Genomic DNA, 8,035 nt, shown 5'->3' with positions numbered 1-8,035 from the left:
CATTCCTCAACACAATCAAGGCAATTTATGACAGACCCATGGCCAGCATCCTGCTGAATGGGGAAAAGCTGAAAGCATTCCCCCCTGCTAGGATCCAGAACCAGACAAGGATGCCCACTCTCACCATTGCTAATTAGTATAGCCCCAGAAGTTTACAGAAATCAAAGGGATATAAATTGGGAAGGAAGAAGTCAAACTATGCCATGATTCTATATATTGGGATTCAAAAGACTCTACTAAGTCTATTAGAACTCATAGAAGAGTTTGATAAAGTGGCAGGATACAAAATGAACACACAGAAATCAATAGCCTTTGTATACACAGACAATGTCATGGCAGAGAAAGAGCTTTTAAGAGCAGTACCATTCACAATAGCTCCAAAAAGAATCAAATAACATGGAATAAATTTAACCAAGGATATTAAAGTTCTCTACAATGAAAATTACAAAACACTAAAGAAAGAAATAGAAGAAGACATTAAAAATGGAAAAATCTTCCATGTTCATAGATTGGAAGATTCAACATCATCAAAATGACCATTCTATCAAAAGAAATTTAAGGTTCAATGCGATCCCAATTAAAATACCAATAACATTCTTTGTAGATCTAGAAAAAACTACGCTGAAATTCATATGGAAACACAAGACCCACAGATAGCTAAAGTAATCTTATACAACCAAAACAAAGCCAGAGGCAACACAATACCAGATTTCAAGACATAATACAGGGTAGTTATAATCAAAACATCTTGGTACTGGTACAAAAACAGATTTGTAGACCAATGGAACAGAAGAGAAATTCTAGGAATCGATCCACGCACCTGCAGCCAACTTATCTTTGATAAATGAGCTAAAATCAACCTGAGGAGCCAGGATAGTCTCTTTAATAAATGATGTTGGAAAAACTGGATCTCCAAGTGCAGAAGTATGAAACCTGACTTCCACATTACACCTTACACCAAAATCGATCAAAGACCTAAATCTATGACCTAATACCATCAAATCATTAGAAAATGTGAGGGAAATGCTACAAGACATTGGCATAGGCAAATACTTCTTGGAAAAGACTGGAAAAGCACAGGCAATCAACGTCAAAATAACAAGTGGCATTACATCAAGTTGAGAAGCTTCTGCTCTGCAAAAGAAACAGAGCAAAGTGAAGAGACAACCAACAGAAAGGGAGAAAATATTTGCCAACTATGCAATGATCAAGGGTTAACATCCAGACTATATAAAGAGCTCAAGAAACTCAACAACAAAACAAATGATCCAGTTAAAAAATGGGCAAAGGACTTAAACAGGCATTTTTCAAGAGAGGGAAATTCAAATGACCAAAAGACTCTTGCGAAAATGCTCAGGATCACTAGCCATAAGGGAAATGTAAATCAAAACCACAAAGAGGTTTCACCTCACTCCAGTTACATTGGCTCACATACATAAATCAACAAATGACAAATGCTGGTGAGGATGTGGGGAAAGAGGTACCCTGACCCACTGTTGAAAAGGATATAAATTGGTGCAACCACTATGGAAGACAGTATAGAGATATCTCAGAAATCTGAATACAGACCTACTGTATGATCTAGCCATCCCACTCCTGGGAATTTACCCAAACCAAAAAAAAAAAAAAAATCAATATGTGAAAGAGTAATCTGTACCCCCATGTTTATTGTAGCAAAATTCACAGTAGCAAAGATATGCAGTCAACCCAGATGTCCATCAACTGTTGACTAGAAAAAGAAATTATGGTATTTATACACTATGGAGTACTACTCAGCTGTTAAAAAAAAGTGAAATCTTGAGGCCAGTGCTGTGGCGCAGGTTAATCCTCCACCTGTGGGACCAGCATACCATATGGGCACCAGTTCAAGTCCCGGCTGCTCCTCTTTTGATCCAGCTCTCTGCTATGGCCTGGGAAAGCAGTGGAAGATGGCCTGTTCCTTGGGTCCCTGCACCCACGTGGGAGACTCAGAAGAAGCTCCTGGCTCCTGGCTTCAGATTAGCCCAGCTCCAGCTGTTGTTGCCATTTGAGGAGTGAACGAGTGGATGGAAGACCTTTCTCTTGGTCTATCCCTCTGTCTGTAACTCTACCTCTCAAATACATAAATAACAATCTTTTTTAAAAAATGAAATCCTGTCTTTTGCAACAAGATGGTCGCAAATGAAAGCCATTTAGTGAAATAAACCAATCCTATAAAGACAGATATCGTGTTTCTCCTGATCTGATGTAACAAATAGAATACCTGAAACATAATGTATTGGAATGAAAGACACATTCTGAAATTTGATGATTGTTTATAGCCCTAGTCTCTTCCATTGAGAAACACTGGGATTTTTTTTGTTGTTGTTCTGTTTTCCTTCTCTTCATACTTTGTTGAACTCCTTTACTTAGATTAGGGTTGAATATACAATCATTAAGTTTACTGAAAATAGATCATGGTAAAAATTAAGAATGGAAATCTGAGAGGGAAGGGGAGGAAGGTTGGAGTGTGGGTGGGAGGGAGGTGGGAAACTCCACTATGTTTCTAAATCTGTATATATGAAATATATGAAACTTAAATGATTAAAAATTTTAAAAAATAATCAATAGAATGAAGAAACATCCAACAGAAAGGGAAAAATTATTTGCAAACCATCAATATGACAAAAGATTAATATCCCAAATATATCAGCAACTGAAACTCAACAACAAAAACCAATCCAGTTGAGAAATGGGCAGAGGACCTCAATAGGCAATTCTTGAAAGACAAATGGCCAACAAATATATGAAAAAGTGTTCAACATACTAGCCATCAGGGAAATGCAACTCAAAACCACTGTGAGATAGCACCTCACCCCAATCAAAAGGCCAACTATCCTAAAAACAGATTAACAAATGCTGTTGAGGATATAGACAAAGGGGAACACTTATTCACCATTGGTGGGAATGTAAATTATGGCAACCACTACGGAAAACTGTGTGGAGATTCCTTCAGCTAGAAATAGACTTGCCACATGATCCAGCAATCCCACTAGTGGGCATATACCTGAAAGACTTGAACATAATGTATCAAAGAGATATCCACATTACTGTGTTTATACCAGCACTATTCACAACCGCCAAATTTGGAACCAACCAAGGTGTCCATCATCAGATGAACTGATAAAGAAAATCTGGTATACATACACAATGGGATACTATTCAGCTATTAAAAAATATGAAATTCTACCAACTTAGCAAAATGGATGCAACTGGAGAACATCATGTTGAGTGAAATAGGCCAGACACAGAAATACAAATAGTGCGTATTCACCCTTATATGTGGGAGCTAAAATTTAAAAAAGAAAGGGGGGCTTTGCTCTCTTGGAAGCCCCTCTCTGTGCCACTCTTGCTGAAAGTCCTTGATTCTAGTAAATGCTTTTTTAAAAAAAGGAAAGGAAAAATTTATGTGTACCATTAGTGTTACAAATATAGTTTTGCAAAATTTGTTTTATGCCTTTGTTAAAGCAATGGTTAAGAATGTTATACTAGTATAGTTTCAATGATTTGTGATTACTTCAAAATTTAGTTTATGGGTGAAATGGTTATTTTTCCAATCAATTATTATTTATAGCCATTGTCTATTCCCACTAAACTAGGATGTTCTAACTTTTTATTTGTTAAATTTCTTTTTTAACAAAGTATTAAGCCTTTATACCATAATGTGGTTTTTAAAACATGTTATCTTAAAAAAAAAGGAAAAGAAAGGAAAGGAAAGGAAAAGGAGAGAGGGTAGGAGGGGTAAGGAGAGGGGAAGAGAATATCCTTAGAACTGCTTCTACAAATCACACTGAATCTGTTAAATGCTAATTAAAATTAAAATAAATAATTTAAAAATTTTAAAAATCAAAAAGTAACAAATGCTGGTGAGGATGTGGAGGAAAAAAGGCACCCTTACACATTGTTAGTAGAAGGTAAACTCATACAGACACCATAGAAGACAGTCTGGAGACTCTTTAGAAATTTGAAAATGGTTCTACCATATGACCCAAGCCATCCCACTTCTGAGAATATGCCCAAAGGATATGAAATCAGCATATGAAAAATTTGTCCATACCCCAGTGTATACAGCATATATGGCAGCTCAACTCATAATTGCTAAGGTACAGAAATAATGCAGATGCCCATCAATGGATGATTGGATAAATCTGATATACATACCCAATGGTGTACTACTCAGCCACAAAAAAGAATGAAATCCTACCTTTTGCAACAAAATGAATACAATTGGAGACCATTATGTTTAGTGAAATAAGCCATACCTAAAAAAACACAAATGCTATGCTTACTTATTATAGCTGATATTTAGAATCCAAAAAAAAAAAAAAAACACCTTTGTATGAGAGTTACACTGACATCTTATGATTTGATTATGATTTATAGCCCTGGGCTATATTCTTATGGGACAGTGTATTTGTACTTTTCACTTGTTGAACATTTACTGGAGTGTTAAGCTTGTGATTTAAAAATATGTAATTGCAAAATTTTAAATAAAAGGAAGGAAGGAGGGAGGGAGGGAAGTAACCTTATGTTCTGAGAATTGTATATTTGAAATTGAAGCTCAAGAAAAAAATTATGCCTCTTTAAACTTTAGCAGTTATAGGAATATTTAAGTATCTTACAATTCAAAAACAAAAGTATTTGTATGCATGTGTGTACAATACATATACATATGTATTTACGCATATACAATTTGTTTTCCTGCTGAATGTATTTTATGAGATTTTAACAAGAACAAAGGCAGATTAACAGGCATTCCATATCAGTGCTTTTGATCACTTACAAAATTTTTGAGTAATATAAAATCTCACTCAACCTGCAGTTTAATTGGAGGAAAAAAATGTGTGACCGTGTGAAAGCAAGTGTGTGTGTGTGCATGTGTGCATGTGTGTATGTTTACATACCTTGAGCACCAGCATCACACCTGCTATGGAGAGGGTATTCCTTTATTAAAATAATCATCTTCATTTGGATTTGCTTTTGGTTGGTTTTCAATTGGCTCACTGGCCACAGACAGTGACAGCCACTTTTATCTGTGTCACTAATCAGCTCCTGGATTATTTTCTTTTAAACAACAGTTTGAAACAATTATTGGAATATTGTCCACAATACGCTGTAAGTTTATTATAGTTTGCCTCAAATATAACTGACTGTATACTCTAGTGTTAACTTTTCAAACAGCTCTTAAGGTTTTTATACTAATTACCATTTGTGCATTGATTTTAAAAAAGTGCTTGTTGTGAAAGACACAATACCCCATATGCTTAATGTGAAAAGAAAACATGTTCTGTTTTGTAAAGGAACTTTCAAGTATCATTGTACATACTTGGACAGAGGTTGCTGAACTTTACAAAAATTTATTATAATGACCTAATTTATTAATCTGAAGAATAATCATTTTTGTCTTAGAATATCAAAAAGAAAAAGTTTTTTTTTTTATTTAACAGGTAGAGTTAGACAGTGAGAGAGAGAGAGAGAGAGATAGAAAGGTCTTCCTTCCATTGGTTCACTCCCCAAATGGCCGCTACAGGAGCCAGGTGCTTCTTCCTGGTCTCCCATAGGGTGCAGGGCCCAAGCACTTGGGCCATCCTCCACTGCCTTCCTGGGCCACAGCAGAGAGCTGGACTGGAAGAGGAGCAACTGAGACTAGAACCTGGCTCCCATATGGGATGCTGGCGCCGCAGGCAGAGGATTAACCGAGTGAGCCATGGCACTGGGCCCCAAAAAGAAAAAGTTTGATCTGTTTGTGTGAACAGAAAAGAAAAAAATATTATCAAAGAGCAATATTTTTATCTATTACAAAAATAAATTTGTTAATGATATGATGGTATCAAAATAGATTTACATCATCCTGATTAGCATAAAAATTTTGTTGACAATTAATCCATTCCTGGCATAGCAAGTCTTTACCCAAAAAATTGTAAATGCTTACTTTTTGTTTTTCAATCATGGCCATATTATGAAAATACTAACAGGATATAGGACAAGGTATAGATTTATTATTATTATTTTAAAGATATGATTTATCCTGAGTGCTGTATCTGTTACTCTTTTACTTTGGTTCCTGTTGTGCTCTTGTAAGACAAAAACAAATATAATCTCCTGAAGAATAAAAGATATATGGCACTTGGAGTACAAAAAAATACATAAAATCTGTTCTCTTAATAAAAAATATATATATATATTTCAAATGGAACTTACTTTTTAAGTGATGAAGACATGCACTTGGGGGTGGGTAAGCAGGAGTTCTCACTTGTGTTTTGAAATCCCAAATTAATGAGCATGATAAACTGTTATTGCTGGCACTGGCTTTACCCCAAGTGGCCAAGTGGCACTGTCTGACTCTGCTCTGAGTGCTTGGTGGGTCCCCCCGACCCTCCCCAGATCCCCACCCTCTTTCCCTTTCCATTGACTTGAGACAGCCCTTGTCGACGTGCCAATCACAGTGGGAAGGGGGGAAGGGGAGAGGTCACAGTGCATGGGGTTCAAGGTCACAGTGGGCGGAGCAAGGGGGATCACAGTGCAAGTAAGTCAGGTCATTCCCTCTGCTCAAGTCCAGCTGTCTGCCACGGCAGTGCGACCGGTGGCGGACAACCCAGGAGGCGAAGACGGTGGCAGCTGCAGCATCCTTTCTCGCCTGCATTTATCTGCGCTGTTTGAAGCCTTGTGACCCATCAGGACCCAGAGGCAGCCTGATCACATTATTGGGCTGTCTGCTGTCTTCAGGCTGGGAGATCCTGGTCGGCCTGTCGAGGATGGGTTTCTCCTGCTCCTCCTCGGGGCTGTCACTGCCCAGGATCCGCTTCTGGGCCTCAGCGTACTCAGCCTCCTGCTGTGCTAGCGACTTGACTGGAAGGGCTGGCCTGCTGGTGGAGTTGGGGCTGCTGACCACACCGTTGCTGGTGGGCCTCTTTAGGATGCGGATCTGTGGAGGGGGCCCCGTGGGAAGGCTATCGTCTTGAATCACAATGGGCACTTTGGGAGGAGATTTGGATTTCCTGCTCTCCTTTTGTGTGATCTTCAGTTTTTTTTCCAACCGTCTATTTCCCCGCTGTCTGCCGCCTCCTCCCAGCTCTCAGCGACTTCCTCATCTTCCATCTTACTCGCCGCTTTCCTAAAAATATTTTTAAAAGAGTATTTCAGTAGTGTGGTTTTCTCCTCCTGATCTTTATGTTATTATTGTTATACCGCTTTATAAAAGCTTTACTTATTTATTTTAAAGTCAGAGTTACAAGAGAGAGAAAGAGACAGAGATAATCTTCTATCCACTGGTTCACTACACAAATCGCCACAATAGTTGGGACTGGGTCTAGGTCAGCCTTAAGCCAAGAGCCTAGAACTCCATCTGGGTCTTTCACATGAGTGGCAGGGGCCCAAGTAGTTGGGCCATCTTCAGCTGCTTTCCCAGGCGCATTAGCAGGGAGCTGGATGAGAAGTAGAACAGCTGAGTCTGGTGCTCATATGTCATACCTTTTTTTCTACTTTCCTTTATGGTCTAAACTCTAGACCATTGTTATCTTAGTTTAGCCAGTTATCATTAAAAACATTTAGATATGGAAGTGCACATATGTCTATGTTTATCTATGTAGATACTGTTTTCTATGCTGGTCATTCTCTTGTGTAAATCTATATTCTCTTCTTGTATCCCTTTCATCCTGCCTGAAGGACTTCCTTTCACATTATTGCAGTACAGGCTAACTGGTCAAGAACTCTTTCAGGGAGCCAGCGCTGTGGTGTAGCTGGTAAAGCTGCTGCCTGCAGTGCTGGCATCCCATATGGACACTGGTTCATATCTCAGCTGCTCCACTTCTGATCCAGCTCTCTGCTGTGGCCTGGGAAAGCAGTAGAAGATGGCCCAAGTCCTTGGGCCCTTGCACGCATCTCGGAGACCTGGAAGAGGCTCCTGGTTTTGTATCGACACAACTCCGGCCATTGCAGCTAACTGGGGAGTGAACCAGCAAATGGAAGACATCTCTCTCTCTCTCTCTCTCTCTCTCTCTGTGTGTGTGTGTGTGTA

The 8,035-nt window shown here is 38.7% G+C and overlaps 1 pseudogene; it reads right to left on the bottom strand.

The window, feature by feature from the left end:
• Positions 1–6,219: 6,219 nt before the first annotated feature.
• Positions 6,220–7,116, bottom strand: LOC103350912 (SUZ RNA-binding domain-containing pseudogene; annotated as a pseudogene).
• Positions 7,117–8,035: the final 919 nt, after the last annotated feature.

This window comes from Oryctolagus cuniculus, chromosome 13 (genome assembly GCF_964237555.1).
Source record: "Oryctolagus cuniculus chromosome 13, mOryCun1.1, whole genome shotgun sequence".
Classification (NCBI taxonomy): domain Eukaryota; kingdom Metazoa; phylum Chordata; class Mammalia; order Lagomorpha; family Leporidae; genus Oryctolagus; species Oryctolagus cuniculus.
This window is presented reverse-complemented; position numbering and strand designations above follow the sequence as displayed.